Below are 16,714 nucleotides of genomic sequence, written 5' to 3' on the forward strand. Positions count from 1 at the left end.
GACCAAGCCAGGCTCCTGCCTCCCAAGTGTCCCCCCCCCNCCCCCCCCCCCATAACTCACGGCCTCTAGCTCTTCTCCCTGTTTCCTGTAATTCTGGTTCTGATTTACTTGCTGTGTGACCCTGGGCAAGTCACTTCACCTCTCTGTGCCTCACATCTATAAAATGGTAATGATTACAGTGGCACCATACTCATTCTCATTGTTATGACGATTTAATGAGAAATCGATCCTTGTATTTCAAATGAAAATATAGAAAGTATTTATTTATTTTTAAAAGATTTATTTATGCATTTTTAGAGATGGGGGAGGGGCAGAGAGAGAGGGAGAGAACCTCAAGCAGACTCCCTGCCTAGTCTGAGCCCCATGCCTGCCCCTTCCACCACCCCAAGATCATGGCCTGAGCTGAAACCAAGCCTTGGTCTCTCAACGACTGAGCTGTCTCAGGCGCCCCTTTTCATTTATTTTTTAAAGTAAGCCCTAAGCTCAATGTGGGGCTTGAATTTACCACCCCCAGATCAAGAGTCACATGCTCAGGTCACGAGGGTGGCTTAGTCCATTAAACAGCTGCCTTCTGCTCAGGTCACGATCCTGGGGTCCTGGGATCAAGCCTGTGTTGGGCTCTTTGCTCATCGGGGAGTCGGCTTCCTCCCCCACTCCCCCCCCATGCTCTCTCACTCTCTCTGTCAAATAAATAAATAAAATCTTATAAAAAAAAATAAAGAAGAGTTGCATGCTCAATAACTGAGCCAGCCAGGTGATCCTGAAAATACAGAAAATGTTTAGAACAGTGCCTGGCACCCTGTATGTATTACAAAAGGGTTAGTTATGATTATTTTTACTACTGAGGGCTGTTCTCCACTCAACAGCACAATCATTTAAAAACCAGAATCATGTCATATTACACCTTTGTTTTAATACTTCCTCTGGCTGCCCACTGCACTTAGCATGAAATCCATGCATTTACCTGTCTACACATTACCTTTCTGACTTTTTTTTTTTGTTGTTAAAGATTTTATTCATGTATTTGAGAGAGAGAGAGAGAATGAGCAGGGGGAGGGGCAGAAGAAGCAGGTTCCACCCCCCCACACCCTTCAGGGAGCCCTACATGGGGCTCGATCCCAGGACCCTGAGAACATGACCCCTGGCCAAAGGCAAAGGCTTAACCGGCTGAGCCACCCAGGTGTCCCACCTTTCTGACCTCTTTCCCTACCACTCGTTAAGTTATTCATTTCTTCCACCTCACCGTCCTCCTTGCTGCTCCTGGAATGTTCCAAGTTTTGTGCTTGCCATTTTTTTTTCTCCTAAGAAAGCTCTTCTCATGCTTTGTAGCTGGTTCTTGCTCAGCCCTGAGACCTCAACTTAATTATTCCCTTCCTAGGGAAGCCATCCTGGATCACCATACCTAGGGATGTGCCTTCCTGTATTTCTCTATAAAAACATCTTGTATATTTCTTAGCTGTCTTTGGCTATGTGTTTATTTGTTTGTTTACTACCTCTCTCCCCTGAATAGAATATAAGCTTCACAAAAGATGGAACTTTGTCTTAGTCACTGTTCTTTCTCCTACATCTTGCATAATGCCTAGTACATATGAGTTGCTCAATAAATCTGGGTTGGTTAAATGAGCGAAGGAATGAGAAAATCAGTCTAGGATTACTCATGAAAGAGACCAGAGACGGTGATGCCACCCGTCTGGTAGAACAGTGGATGAGGTCTTTTGGGAAACGTGGATATAATTGGTTCAAGGGTGGACTTTTTTTCTTTTCTTTTTTTTATTGGAGATTAATTAACATATAGTGTTATATTAATTTCAGGTGTACAATATGGTTCAATAATTCTATACATTTCTCAGTGCTTAACAAGGTAAGTGTACTCCAACCCCTTTATTTCAACCATCCCCCGGTCCAGGGACATGTTTTTGAGGTACCTGTGGGACTGCTTGGAAAGATGCCCACTCTTCACCCCACATGGGTCTGAAGTTGTCTGAGGAGGGAGGCCCTGGCTGGAGCTGTTTCTAGAAGTTTCACCATTCATGGGATATATTCATCAGGATAATTTTTTCTACAAGTGACTCAAGACCCAACTCCGTGTGGTTTAAACAATGATGGTAGTCCTAGGCTTGGTTAATTCGGTGACTCAACAGCAGCATCAGGGATCCAGATTCTTTCCATCCTTCTGTCCGCCTTGATGGTGCAGTCTTTCCTTGTGGTTCCTAAATGGCTGCCATGGCTCCAGACATTGAGTCTTCATATAACATCCATAGGTCAGAAGAACGGAAGAGATCACTTTCCTTTCCTGTGTCCTATTTTAAGAGGGACAAACTCTTGAAGCTTCCAGCGGATTTCTATGAAGGAAACTGCACATCTGGGCACCTGGGCACCTGGGTGGCTCAGGTAGTTGGGCATCTGCCTTTGACTCATGTCATGATCTCCAGGTCCTGGGATCTTGCTCAGCAGGGAGTCTGGCCTCTCTTTCTCTCTCTCTCTCTCTCCTCCCTCTGTCCCTCCCCACTGCTTGTTCTCTCTCTCTCAAATAAATAAAATCTAAAAAAAATTAATTAATTAATTAAAAAAGGAACTTCACATTTATTGGCTAAAAATGTGTCATATGCCTGTTACCGATGATTGGCTAGGGCTCCTTACGAGTTTCCTATTGGAGATAGAAGGGGCTCATTCTCTCCAGAAGCACATGGCAGCCAAATTTGGAGTTTTGAGAGAAAGAGGGGGAAATGGTTGTTGAGTTTGCAACCAGTGGTATCTTCAGTGGGTATAGAAGACAAAGTCTGAGCTGGCCCCAGGAAGTGGCAATGGAAGAGAATGAAGAGAATGCTGGAGGTGGGGGGGGGGGCAGTGAGCCGGGCACCCCCAGCAGTTTCCAGCAAAACAGGAGGGAGAATTCATTGTGCTGAGAGCTACTGAATAATGGAGTAAAATAAGGATGGAAAAATAGCTGTTACTTTTGGACTTGGAGGTCCAAACTGGCGACCTTGATGAGAGCAGTTTCGGTGGAATGATGGATGTCTCTGGAATCCGTGGCTGCATCCTGACTTTTGCTTCCCAACTCCGTGCTTTACCTTTGCTTTCCTCGGTTCTTAGAACAGCTTCCTCACTGATCCCTGGGACCCGGGGAAGACTGGTGTCATGTTGCAGACGTCTTTCCATGCCAGTCAGAGCGGAATTACGATGATATCAGCCAGCAGCAGGGACATTGGAGGTATTGAGCAGGAGAATAACTTGATCATAGCTGCCCTTGACGGAAGTTAACCTGAGAGAGTGGTAGAGCCTGGAGGGGAGGCTGGTGAGACGGGCGGCCACGAGAACCTCCCTTGTCCTTTGCGTTTGTCTGCCAGCATCATTCCCCTCTTTCTAGTGCTAGAGCCTCAGTGGACCTTCGGTAATAGCCCCTCTCCACTTTCAGTCCACAAGGTTCGGGTGGAACCCACCTTCCTCTCCTCTCCGGTGGAAAACACCTAACCCAGGCCTGGCTGTTCAGACTCAGTGATTGGACACATGAGCCAATCCTGCCTCATCACACAGCTTTGCAAAATAGGCTTTTGGGAAATGAACAAACAAACAAACAAACAAAAAACAAAACCCAAACAGCCACTTTCTTTGGTACCTGGATCCGGCTGTGCCTAGGAAGCTAGTGTAGACTTTGTTACTTACATGAGCCAAAATAGTCCCTGGTTTGCTTGAACCGGTTTGAGTTGGATTTCTGCTACTTGGATCTTAAGAATCCTTGAATAATAAAGTAACCCAGGGATTTGAGAGGTGAGAGTTCTGGATATGGACAGAGGGAGAGTCGAGGTTGACTTTGGAGAGTGGTGGGGCTTCTTAAGATTGGACAAGTGTGGGAAACCATTTATTCATTTATTCAACACATTTGTTGAGTGCCAGGCTCTTTACTAGACTGTGGAGACTCAGCAGTGAGCAAAATAGATACAAGCCCTTACCTGTTTGAGCAGTGGCTCAGGAAACATGGGCTACATTCATTTTGTTATTATGATTATCAGCATCCCGCCCATTTATAGATGCAGAAACTGAGGTCCCAAGCGGTGAAGTCACACAGCCAGTGAGGAGCCGAGTGGAGCTCTGACTTCATCTCTTTATAATTTCCAAATGGGCTCTGTCCACCCCACTAGGCAGGAGAGAGAGAACACACCCACGTGGAAATGACTTCACGCTCCAGAAAGAACGCCACAAATTGGTTGATGGGAGTAGAATAGGAATTTTCTACAGAAAGGCTGCAGGAATCCACTGCAAGGTAGAACGTGATCAGAAAAGGGTGAGATTTGATTTGCAAATCATAGTGGTTTTGGAGCTGGAAGAAGGTCTTTGAGATCAGATGAATCAAGCAGACTTTCTGAAAGGAGAGAGGCTTATGGCAGGGTCTTAAGAGAAAGGTATTGGTAGGAGAATGTGTGTGGTCTGTGGTCCCCTAATTGCTCCATGTGCCACATACTCAATTGGACGCTGAATCAATTATTTTTTTTCTTTCCTTTTTTTGTTGCAGGCTGATGAGACTGGGGAACGGAGCCCTGGTTAGTGACGACAGCTTTTGTTGCTGCTGCTGAAATCATTAGCCCCCTGCCAATGGCACCCAGACCCTGCAGGTCTGCAGGCTGGAGATATACACACAATGATGCATTAAAAATATTCTCCAACAGGAGCTGTGAGTCATACACATTTCTGCTAGAAGAATAAAAATACTAGGAGTGAAAGATAGATTAGTCACTGGAACACAATTTGCTTTTGAGAACTGAGTCCCTCACAGTTGCCCTGTTCCTCATTAGCGTCTGAAATTTGGAAACCAGACCCAAAACTGATGCCTACCAGGGATGTGGGATGAAGCCTGGTTAGGTGGGTGTGGGGTGTGGGGGGCAGAGGGTAGGCCTGAAGGAGCAGGACTGGATCCACCCAGTATAACAGTTCAGTTGCACAGGTTGTGCACAATTGGCTCCTGTTCTGATTGGTCTTTGCCTGAGTTGTTCAGTGGGACTACCTCTAAATTAAAGCCATACGTTCATTCATTCACCGACTCATTTACTCATTCAGTCAGTCTACTGCAGGCGAGGTAAAGTGTGAGGCTCTGTGTGGGACCCCAAAATAGATTAAGAAAAGGAGCTTACTGAAGAGCTAAGGCCAGAAAACATGACAACGTCTACATGGAGATTTAGAGAAAGGAGAGATCTCTTTTTCTGCCTAGCTCAGGGATTGGCAAACGGTGGCCCTTGGGCTATTGTTTTTATGAATAAAGTTTTATTGGCAACCAGCCACACCTATTCATTTACTTATTATCTGCGTCAGGGCTATAAGAACGGAATTGAATGGTTGCAACAGAGACTGTATAAGGCTTAAAGATTGAAATATATACCATCCGGCCCTTTACAGAAGTTTGCTGACTCCCGGTCTAGCATACATTGGGGATTTGCATTTGTAAACAACAGAACCCACTTTAGTAATTCTATCAATGTCTATGGGGGGCTCACAGAATCTCAAGGGTGCCCTGGAAGCCAGTCTTCGAGGTCATGCCCCCAAGAACAATGGCCAAACCATTCCATGCGTTGACTCCAGCGATGACCCCACTGGGCACAGACGTTCCCACTGGCAGTGCCAACTCTGGGTAGCTGAATACCAAAGCTCCTGCTGTCACTGCCCCCCAAACCTGGATGCCTCTGCTTCAGTCAGGTAAGCAAAGTACATCCAAACCCTATAGCCCAGCAATTCCATTTCTGGTAGACAACCTAAAAATCCTTGCTCACAGATGCAAATGGAAACATGCATGGAGATGTTCACCATCGTGTTGATTCACAGGGTTACTAGCACTAGGAAATGGATTAGTAGACTGTGGTTTTCTTGGTTAGGGTTAATGTTAGCCATTATAATAAACAGACTCTAAAATATGTAAAGTCTCAGACCCAATGGAAATTTTATTTTTTGTTCACAGGATAGTCCAAAGTGAGTGTTACTGGTCAGTGGTCTGGCTCCTCCATGCAGGCACTCAGACCCAGGCTGAGGGTGGCTCTGCCACCTTCAATCCATGGCTTCCAAGGTCACTCTGGAGCTGTCATCCCAATCAGCTTAGAAAGGAAATAAACACGGAGGAGAGGACACAGAGAGATTTTGTGGCCAGGGCGGAGGCAATGCACACTTCATCTGCTGGCGTCCATGGGCTAAAGCAGGACTCTGTGGCTCCACCCACCCGTAGGGGGCACTGGGAAATGTAGTCCTTCAGTGGGTCCTGGGAGAAGAGGAAACTGCATTTGGGGAACAGAGAAGCAGTCTCCAGCAGGCGATGGGCACACAGCGGAATACTAAACAGCAGTTGGAAGTAGTGAGTTATATTTACACACGGCAACAAGGAGCCATCTCGAAAACATGATGTTGAGTGAAGAAGGTAAGATAACATCAGAAGCATAGCTCTATACCATTTATGCAGAAATTTAAAAATAATCATAAATGATACTTTATCTTGATCTCTTTCTATCTTTTTCACTACGTCTATTTGGATACACATCTATCCAAACAAACGTATGTATGGCAGATGGATAGAAGGAACATACTTCAAATATACCCAAGTGGGTGTCCACGGGGGAGAGGGAAATAGGAGGAGCTGAGAGGGATGGTGAAGGCAAAATTAAGGGAAAATAAAACAAAACGGAGGCCACGCTCGCACGCTGCTGATGGTGTGCTGTGCCCTGAGCAGCTTGGTTAACTACTTTTTGCATCTGAGGTCCGAGTTAAAAGAAGAGGTGGGGGAAAGCAACATTGTAAAGAATAAAAGTAGGGGCGCCTGGGTGGCTCAGTTGGTTAAGCGTCTGCCTTTGGCTCAGGTCATGATCCCAGGGTCCTGGGATCGAGCCTGCCTGGCTCCCTGCTCAGCGGGGAGTCTGCTTCTCCCTCTCCATCTGCCTGTCCCCAGTTCATGCTCTCTCTCGCTCTCTCTCTCTCAAATCAATCAGTCTTTAAACAAATAAAGAATAAAAGTATACACATCCAACTGTAGAAAATCTGGGAAATGTAAGTGTAGAGAAAAAAACAAATACCTGCAATTCCACTGCGCAGCTGTATCTACTCTTGCATTTTTATATATTTCCTTCCTGTCTTTTTCTGTATGACTGTATAATCTATATTGACAATACTGACATCACAGGCTGCATGTAATTTATATTCTGCTCTTTTCCCTCCCATTTACCCATGTGCCGTGAGCATTTTCCTATTCCACTGACCATTCTTTGAACGCAGACTTTTTTTTAAGTAGGCTCTACGCCCAGCGCAGAGCCCAACACCAGCTCAAACTCACCACCCTGAGATCAAAACCTGAGCTGAGATCAAGAGTTAGGTGCTCAACTGACTGAGCCACTGGCATCCCTGATAGCAGATTTTTAAATGGCTAATTAATTTTCCAATGGTGAAGACAGCATAATGTCATTAGTGAGAATTTGGTCTGTTCCAATGTGGCGCTAAGTATCACTGCAGCGAATATCTTTGGGCATCAGAGTTTGAGTGTGTGATTGTCTCGTCCTTTAGATTCCCCGAAGGAGAGTAACTTGGTCAAAGCGCGCGGATATAGGTGTTTCTACTTATTTTTAAGGCTTCTGATACATTATTAAGTTGGGACACAGAGAACACACAGAGAAAAGGGCATAAAACATAAATACGAATCAGAATACATTATTATAAAGTGAACCTCTGTGAAATCACCACCAGGGGCAAGAACTTGAATGCTGCCAGGGCCCTGAAGTCCCCGCGTGGCTCATCCAAATCCCAGACCGCTTCCCCCCAGCCCCCGGGAGGAAACCACTGTCCTGACTTGCATGGTAAACGCTGTGCGCTTTTCTTTATAGCTTTCCCATCCAAGTGTGCTCTCTGAGCGCCGGGTTCACATTGTCTGCTTTGGGGCACCATATAAATGGAATCCAACTTCACGTGCTCTTTTCTGTCTGGCTTCATTGGCTCAACACTATGTTTCAGCAATTCATCCGTTTTGCTGCTTGGAGCTATATATGCAGTTCTTTCTCTGTCATAACCTCTCTTTTGTTTTCTCTGAATTGGTGTAAGGTTTTCTTTTCTTTTTTTCTTTTTTTTTTTTGCCTTTTTTCTTTTTTTGCTTTGTTTTCACATTTCTGAGCACCTCAAGTTGGGCGGTAGGGGAAGAAATTCCTTTCATTTGTGCAGGGCTTTTCATGTTTTCAAGCATTTTGGGGTCTGTAAGGTCTCCCTTTGCGCTTGCATTCCCTTGGAGAGCTGGCAGAGGCAGGCTTCTTAATGTCCCCATTTAACAGGTGGAGAAGCGGAGGCTCGGGGCCATGAAGGAAATGACTGAACCCACACTAGGAGCGAGGTCTTGGGAGACTCCATCGCAGTGTTCAGTCTTCTTAAGGAAGCCAGGGAAACTCAGGAAATTGGAAATGGACTCTCTCCAGTTCTGCTCTGGCATCCACTGGCTGGCTGCCCCAGCTCTGAATGTCGGTGTGGCCTGGGCCTCTGTCCTTGTCTCTTCTCCCCCCGTATGCCCTCCCTGGGTCATCTCACTAAATCCCGTGGCTTTAATTATCCTTATATCCTGACAATGCCTACATTCTTATCTCCAGGCTGGCCTCCCTCCCGAACCCTGGGCTTGTGGATCTGACTGCCCACTCAACACCTGGCTATTGACTTTGACATCTAACACAGCCAAAGCCAACTTTTCCACCTTCTCCCCCAAACCTGCCCATCTCGGTCAATTCCAACCCCAGCCAAGGCCAAAAACCTTGGAGTTGTGTTTAACTCTGTCACTCATAGCACTTCAATAAATCCTGCAGGCTCTAGCTTTAGGATATGTCTGGAATAGACCATTTCTCCCCCTCTCTCCTGGTGCAAGGCATCAATGTCTCTTGCCTGGACTGGTGCAGTATCTTCCTCACGGGTCTAACTGCTTCTGACCTCACCCCCTTGCTGTCTCCCCCGCACAGAGCAATCAGAGTGAGCCTGTTAGAACCCGTCAGATCCTACGTCTCCTCTGCTCAGAACCTGCCATGGCTCCCACTCACTGGGAGAAAAAGCCAACATCCATACTGCCTTACCTACACAACTCATCCATCCAGCTCCCCTGTTCAGCCTTGGCGTGGCGGCGCGGCTCTTACAGCTACCTTGCCTTCCCCTTGCTTTCTCGGCTCCTGGCTCTTCCTGTCTCCCAGCCCTGGCACCTGCTGCTTCCTCTGCCTGGAGCACATGCAGGGAATGCTCTCTCACCTCTTTCACTCTTTGCTAAAATGTCACCTCCTTTCTCTCACCCCCTGGGGCTGTGCTGGCCCAGCACTCCGTGCCATGTCCCCACTCTGTCTCCCCATGGCCCTTACTGCCATTTGGCAGACTTTGTGGTTGACCTCTTGGGGTCCTTATTCCCCACTGCTTCTGCCACTCATCTGTCAGCTCCCGGGGGGGCAAGGACCCCTGCCTGTTTCGTGCACGGTTCTCAGTGCCTAGAACAGTACCAGGTGTCCCAGTGAGCTTTCTCTCAACCCGGGGTCCAAAGAGAGTCCTGGAGGTACTCTTTCACGCATTCAATTCATAGTTAGGTGTGCCTGGCACCATTCTGTGACGGCGGAAACGAGATTCTCACTGTCCACTGGCAATACCTGGCAGGTGGCTTGGCGTGGATTTCGGGTCAGGCACAGTCGGGTGGCTACACTCCGGCCGATCAGGTGGGAGTGGGAGTGATGTGTGACACCGCCAGGTCGGGGTCTTGCAAGGACAGGCATTCCCTTCACCGTCCCTCTTTCTCTTTCTGCTGGTCGCGATGTGGTGCCAGAGAAACCATGTTGGAGCACTCAGTGAGCACCCCACGTCAGGGACGGTGCAGCCAAAGTGGGAAGGAGCCGGGGCCCCAACACCATGAGGCCTTCATGCCAGCTTTGGGCTCTTCATGCCCGGACGCGAGAGTGAAAGAAGCTCTACTTAGAAAAATGTATTACTCTTAGGGTCTCGTCACAGTGGCTCTCTAACTGCACTAAGACAGTGACCTTTACTGGGTTCCTTTCTGAGCCTGGGGTTTCTCATCTGTAAAAAAGGGACGATAATATAATAGTCATCACCATGAAGGGCAGTTGTGAGAATTTGCTGCCAAATCTTACCAGCGCCTGGGGCACGGTGAGCAATGGTAACAGGTGGCATTAGAAGGTCCCTCCTTTCAGCAAGGCTCCGGGAATGGAATTTGCCGGGGAAACGTGGAAGGCAGGCTGCCCCGTAAATGGCATTTGGAGAGGGTGTGGCTGTTTGTGCTTCTGCTGGCTAAAGCGGAAACGGTCCGCTTTCCATCAAAGTTGCCACTGGGATTGCCAGGTGTCTGGATTTGGACTGGGCAGCCCTAGTTTTGAGCTCTCAGGCCAGGAAACAAACTGAAAAAGGAAAAAAAAAAAAAACCCAACCCAGACATATAAATGTGTGTCCAGTATGTCTGTTGGAACCATCTGGCATCCTGGCTGCGGAATTTCAAGATACAGCATCCAGGTCAATCTCTGGTCTTGACTAAGTTATAGAATTTACCTTTGAGGCACTGATCTTTTTCTGAAAAAGTTTAAAAAGATTTTATTTTTTAAATTATTTTATTACTTTTCAAGTAGGCTCCATGCTAGGCGTGGACAACCCTAAATCAAGACCTGAGCTGAAATCAAGAGTCGGAAGCTTAACTCACTGAGCCACCCAGGCACCCTAAAGATTTTATTTTTAAGTAATTTCTACACCCAACAAGGGGCTCGAACTCACAACCCAGAGATCAAGAGGTGCATGCTCTGCTGACTGAGCCAGCCAGGCAGCCCCTGAACCTTTTTTTTTCCCCCTTAACTTTTACCCCCCAGTCCAGCCTTCATGTTATAATCCTCAGGTCTTTGCTTCATTGGGAAAACAACGTGGTGGAGAGCAGCACCTTGAGGGCGCGTCTGCGTTTTAAGAGAGAATTGGAAAGAGCACAGTGCTTATTTCAAAGGACAGGGTGATCATAATCATCCAAAGCAGGATGTTATTAGTAATTATTTGGGGACGACAGGCACAAACTGGGATTGTCCCATGCAAACTGGGCTTGTAGTCCTCCTCCCTTCCTTTCCCTGTTTTATTTTAAGATTTATTCATTTTAGAGGGCGAGAGCAAGTGTGCACACGTGGGGCAGGGACAGAGGGAGAAAAACCCAAGTAGACTCCGTGCAGAGCACAGAGCTGACAGGGGGCTTGATCCCATGACCCTGAGATCATGACCTGAGCCGAAATCAAGAGTCAGACACTCAATTGACTGAGCCACCCAAGTGTCCCTGGTCTTCCTTTCAGTAGAGGAATCAATCAGTCCATCTAAGTGGGGAAAAATCTAGGGAAGGGGAGGTATATCAGTTAGGATGCCCTTGGCTGCAAATAAAGGAAGCATAACTCATCTGGCTTAAACAATAAAGAAATTTTATCGGGGCGCCTGGGTGGCTCAGTCGTTAAGCGTCTGCCTTTGGCTCAGGGCGTGATCCTGGCATTATGAGATCAAGCCCCACATCGGGCTCCTCCACTGGGAGCCTGCTTCTTCCTCTCCCACTCCCCCTGCTTGTGTTCCCTCTCTCGCTGGCTGTCTCTCTCTGTCAAATAAATAAAATCTTAAAAAAAAAATAAGGAAATTTTATCATCTTTTAATACAAGAAGTCCAGAGGCAGAGCGGTTCCATAGTTGGTTAATTTGGGAGCTCGATGACATCAATGATCGAGATTCTTTCCCTCTGTCATTTTGTCATCTTCAGCTGGTTAGCAATGACTGTCCTCATGGTGTCAAGATGGCTGCCACACCTCCAAACATTGTGGCTTCACTCAGTTCTAATAGCTAGCATTGAATCGAGTGTCAGGCAGCATTCTAAGCACTTTGGATCTATTAAGTATTTTAATCCATACAACCCTGTGAGGTAGGACCTCCTATTGACCCCATTTTACAGATAGACATATCAAAGCCCAGAGAGACTAAGTCACTTGTACAAAGCCACACAGTTAGGAAGCTGGTGGGGCTGGGATTTGAACCCAGGCAGCTGGTCCCTAGAGCTACAACAATCCAGTCCAAAGGCTGGGAAATATGAAGGCATCTATATCAGTGGCAGAGCTAGGATTCAAACCAAGGGTGCTAAGCATTTCCTTCTTTGTTTCCTCCAGGCTATGCTTCCAATGCTTCCTGGCAGGAATAAGATTTGGCAAAGCTCTGGAGCCCTAACTTAATCTGATATCCATTATGTTCGAATCAGATCTTGAGCCAGGGTCCTCTGGAGAGATCTGCTTCTAACAGCCAGGCTTCCTTTGGGGAAGTTTTGACTTGACTGTTGGGGGTGGCTCACTAGGACTATGAGGAAGGGAATATTTTGGTTTGAAGACATGAACCTTGGCCTGTGTGTCCTGCATTGAGTTCAGCTGTCCAGCTGTTCTGGCCAATGCCAAGGGTGGAGACGCCTCTCTTCTTCTCAGAAAGCTGCTCTTGGCGCTCAGAATGGGGCAAAGACTTTCCGGGCAGCCGACCTGACTTACTGAGAACTCATTTGCATTTGGGAAATGATTGCAATCCTGGGCAGTCGTTAAGTCGTTTCTCATTGGTTCGTTCAATTTGGGATGGACAAAAACCATCCCTTGTTTTGCTCGCTTTATCTTCGTTATTTTTTTCTTTTGAGCAGAGCTTGGGAAGGCAGCCTTCAAATCCTGAGCCTGCAGAATCTGAGAGGCTCGTCAGGGAATAAGGAACTGTCTGATGTTTCCAAGCGGCACTAACTTCCCTGCACCTGTGAAATGCACGCAGCAAAAATGAAATGGTATTTCCCAGTATTTGCAAAGTACACGGCAATAGAAACTCTAAAATTGTCCCTGTAGAAGAGAATTTCCCTATCATTATCATCACTCCCCCCAGCTCAACTGAAAGATTTTTTTTTTCTCTCTCTCTTGCTCTGTTCTTTTGGTGAATGTTTCCCAGTTATAGCCTATTTTAGGCCCTACCCTAGAGACTGGTTCTAACTGCTCCCCACTGGACATTCTGAGGGTGTGGGTGGAGGTGATGGGGAAGGAGGTAGGAGAGGTCAAGCCTAAAACAGGGCTAGGAAAAGAAATCTCCCCCGGGTTGTGGTTGCTTAGTCATGCTCGGTTCAGTGAGTCGCTCTGTGCCAGGTTTAGCTGGGAGGCAGCCAGGCCCTGGACCAAGGGAGTCCCCATTGATCATACCAGTGCAGAGCTCCCTGTCTGAATCATAAGACCTGGGGTGGGTGACGACCTGAGCAGAGGCCTGGAGGGACCACCAAACAACTCCGGAGAAGCTGAAAAGATCTCATTTGTTTATTAATTGACTATTTATTTGATTATTTTCCTTCTCTCCCTGCTCTGGACTGGAAGCGCCAAGAGGGCAGGCACCCTAGCTGCTGTGTTACTGCCCTGTCCCAGCCTGGGGCGTAGGAGGCCTTCCATAAACACTCGTGGAATGAACGACAAAACGTGCTGTCTTTCGGGGCGCCTGGGTGGCACAGCAGTTAAGCGTCTCCTTTGGCTCAGGGCGTGATCCCGGCGTTATGGGATCGAGCCCCACATCAGGCTCCTCCGCTATGAGCCTGCTTCTTCCTCTCCCACTCCCCCTGCTTGTGTTCCCTCTCTTGCTGGCTGTCTCTCTCTCTGTTGAATAAATAAATAAAATCTTAAAAAAAAAATAAAACAAAAACGTGCTGTCTTTCTACGTTTCATTCATCACGGTCTGCCCCTCCCCTGCTGGAATAAGGTCAGCTCCATGAGGGCCTGAGCATATCCGTCACGTTCACTTCTTTCGTTCTGGCACCTCACCCAAGGCTCAGCACAGAGCAGGCGCTCGTGGCAGGCACTTCTCTCTGGACAGCACAACCCCAAGGTTCCATGTCCCAGATGGGGCGGAGCTTCTGTAAATCGAGAGTGACAACTCTGCTTTTGGTCAGGGACGAAGTAAGGATGGTCACAGGACCCAGCCTGGCACGTGAAAGCATAAGAGAAAGCCTGCCTTGGACTTGCTGTGTTGGCGGGGGATGTTGCCATTGTAATACCCATCTTGAGACTCTGAGGCCCCAAAGCTGGGCAGGCAAGTCACCATGATGGGGATAGCACAGTCGAAGGTCCTTGGTCCTTGTTGACATCATGAGTCTCGAACCAGCCAGATGAACCAGTCTCCTCTGGACCTCTTGTTAAATAACCGATGTCCTTACATTTGAACCCACCAGTAGCCCATTTTTCTTCTCCTTGTAGCCAAATGCATCCGAGTGGATTCAGCACACAATCCAAATAAAAGCCTTCACTTGCTGAGTGCTTACTATCTGCTCCGAGCCCTTTCCACGTATTAACTCAGGAATCTTCACAACAACCCTATGACATAGGCACAGCTATTGTCCACAGTTCCCAGAAGAGGAAAAGGAGGTGCAGAGAGCTTAAGTAATTTATTAAAAGTTGTATCATCTTCCAGTGGGGATGAAACATCCCAGAGGAATTGGACAGAATGTAGAAGAGATGGAGATGGGCCAGGGGTGGGCTCCGTCTGCATGTGAGGAAATGTTGGGAGTCCTTTTGGCAGCGTGGACCAACGCTTGGATGAGGCATGGGATCTGTGTGTGCGCATGAGACGGACATCTGAAGCTGAAGCTAAGCTTCCGTAGTCACAGCGGGCAAGCGCACTCACATTTGTTGAGCACCTACTATGTGCCAGCTTTCTGTGACAGGAACTTTTTTTTTTAAAAGATTTTATTTATTTATTTGAGAGAGAGAGACAGCCAGCGAGAGAGGGAACACAAGCAGGGGGAGTGGGAGAGGAAGAAGCAGGCTCTTAGCGGAGAAGCCTGATGTGGGGCTCGATCCCAGAACGCTGGGATCACGCCCTAAGCCGAAGACAGACGCTTAACGACTGCGCCACCCAGGTGCCCCAGGAACTTTTTTTTAAAAAAAGATTTTATTTATTTATTTGTCAGAGAGAGAGAGAGAGAGCACCAAACAGCGGGAGCGGCAGGTAGAGGGAGAGGCAGGCTCTCTGCTGAGCAAGGAGCCCCATCCCAGGACCCTGGGATCATGACCTGAGCCGAAGGCAGATTCTTCACCAACTGAGCCACGCAGGTATCCCTGTGTCAGGAACTTTTTATCGGTGGTTCTCAACTGGGGGCAACTCTGTCTCTCAGGGGACATTTGGAACTGTCTGGTGACATTTTGGGGGGGTCACAGCTGGAGCGGGGGAGAGTGCCACTGGCATCTGGTGGGTGCAGTCTACTGCCGAAATGGCTGCAATGCACAGGACGGCTTTCCACAGCTAAGACTTACGTGACTCTAGATGTCAATAGCCCTGAGGCTGAGAAACCCTGCTTTACGTACACTCCCCCCTCTCCAAGACTCCCATTTTACAGATTAGGCAACTGAAGCTCAGAGACGTGAAGTGTCTTAGCCAAGGTCACCCAGCCAGTTAGAGTTGGATCCGGGATACAAATGCAAACCAGTTTCATTCCACAGCCATAATGTTCCCACTATGTTCTCTCGAGGCGGATAGGATTTATTTAAAGATGAGACTTCTGAGGCTCAGAAAGGTGCTGTGACTAGTCTAAGGCCACACAGCAGAGCGACTCAGAGACCGCTACATCTTTCGGACATAATCGACTCCCCTACCTACACCTGGCAGACTCACCTACCTCACACCCTTCAGCACCTACCTGCCCAGAAGAACTTCACTCACTCAAGGCCCAGATCTAATGCCACCTTGTCCACAGTCCCAAAGACACACCTCCTAGAGGGCAGAAACCACCCCACTCTCTCCCAGGGTCCTGAGGAACTTGCAGTATTTAGCCAGGCCGATAGGAGAACAGTCGAGGGGTATTGTATTTGGAACAGTATTTGGAACAGAAGATAAATAAGCAATCATGTTCTGGCCTAAAGGATGATTACAGTCTAGAGGGGGTATATTATATGAATGAATTAATCCACTGCAGAGACAGTACAATCCCTAGAAGGTGAATAGGGGAAGATTAGGGATTTTGTGGACAGTTTGGAGAATGAGGCCAGGCCAAGAGGGCAGATCACACATGAGTAACAATAATAATAAAGGACAAACAGAGAACTTTCTAGGTACTGGGCACTGTTCCAAGTATGTCCTGCGGACTAACACATAACCCTGGGCAGGACCCTACAGAGCTCGATAGCAATATCATTCCCATTGTATTGATGAGAACGCTAAGGCTCCTGAGGCAAGGAAACCAGCCCAAGGTCACCCACTAGCAAGTGAGGGAGACGGGATTCAAACCCCAGCAGCTTCCTCTAGGCCCCAGAGCTCGGTCACCTCTCCGTACCTTCCTGTGAGGCAGGTGAGGACATTTGTCAAGCGGTTCCGCTGATGATCAAGGTCACACAGCGCAGCCTGGAGTAGCAGCCGGGTTTCCCAAGGCCTTATCCCGGGGGCTGGGTGGATGGGGGCGGGGGCGCGGGCAGAACAGCTGCTACTTGACTAGTAACTCGAGAGCAGATACTAATTTCTTCTGGGAAAGGTGGAAGGTGCAGGGTCGTCTCTTGGCGGCTAAGAAGTTCAGAAAGAAAGAGACAAAAACGGAAGGAAGGAAAGGGCAAGAGAAAGGGAGGGACAGAGAGAGCCGCGTGTCTTCCTTCCCAAGGTCGTGGCAGCGCCCGAGGGCACCCAAAGGGCTAAGCGTCCCAGAGGCTGGCACGGCCCGGGCAGGAGCCGCCCCCGGGTCGGGCGGGCTCCCG

General features: G+C 48.0%; 1 long non-coding RNA gene across 1 annotated transcript; it reads left to right on the forward strand.

The window, feature by feature from the left end:
- Nucleotides 1-6,270: 6,270 nt before the first annotated feature.
- Nucleotides 6,271-13,468, forward strand: LOC109489668. The gene is made up of 3 exons (XR_002142730.2): nucleotides 6,271-6,394; nucleotides 12,655-12,789; nucleotides 13,361-13,468. It is a non-coding gene; the product is annotated as an uncharacterized LOC109489668 (long non-coding RNA).
- The last annotated feature ends 3,246 nt before the right edge of the window (nucleotides 13,469-16,714 follow it).

This window comes from Ailuropoda melanoleuca, chromosome 13 (assembly GCF_002007445.2).
Source record: "Ailuropoda melanoleuca isolate Jingjing chromosome 13, ASM200744v2, whole genome shotgun sequence".
In the NCBI taxonomy this organism is placed as follows: domain Eukaryota; kingdom Metazoa; phylum Chordata; class Mammalia; order Carnivora; family Ursidae; genus Ailuropoda; species Ailuropoda melanoleuca.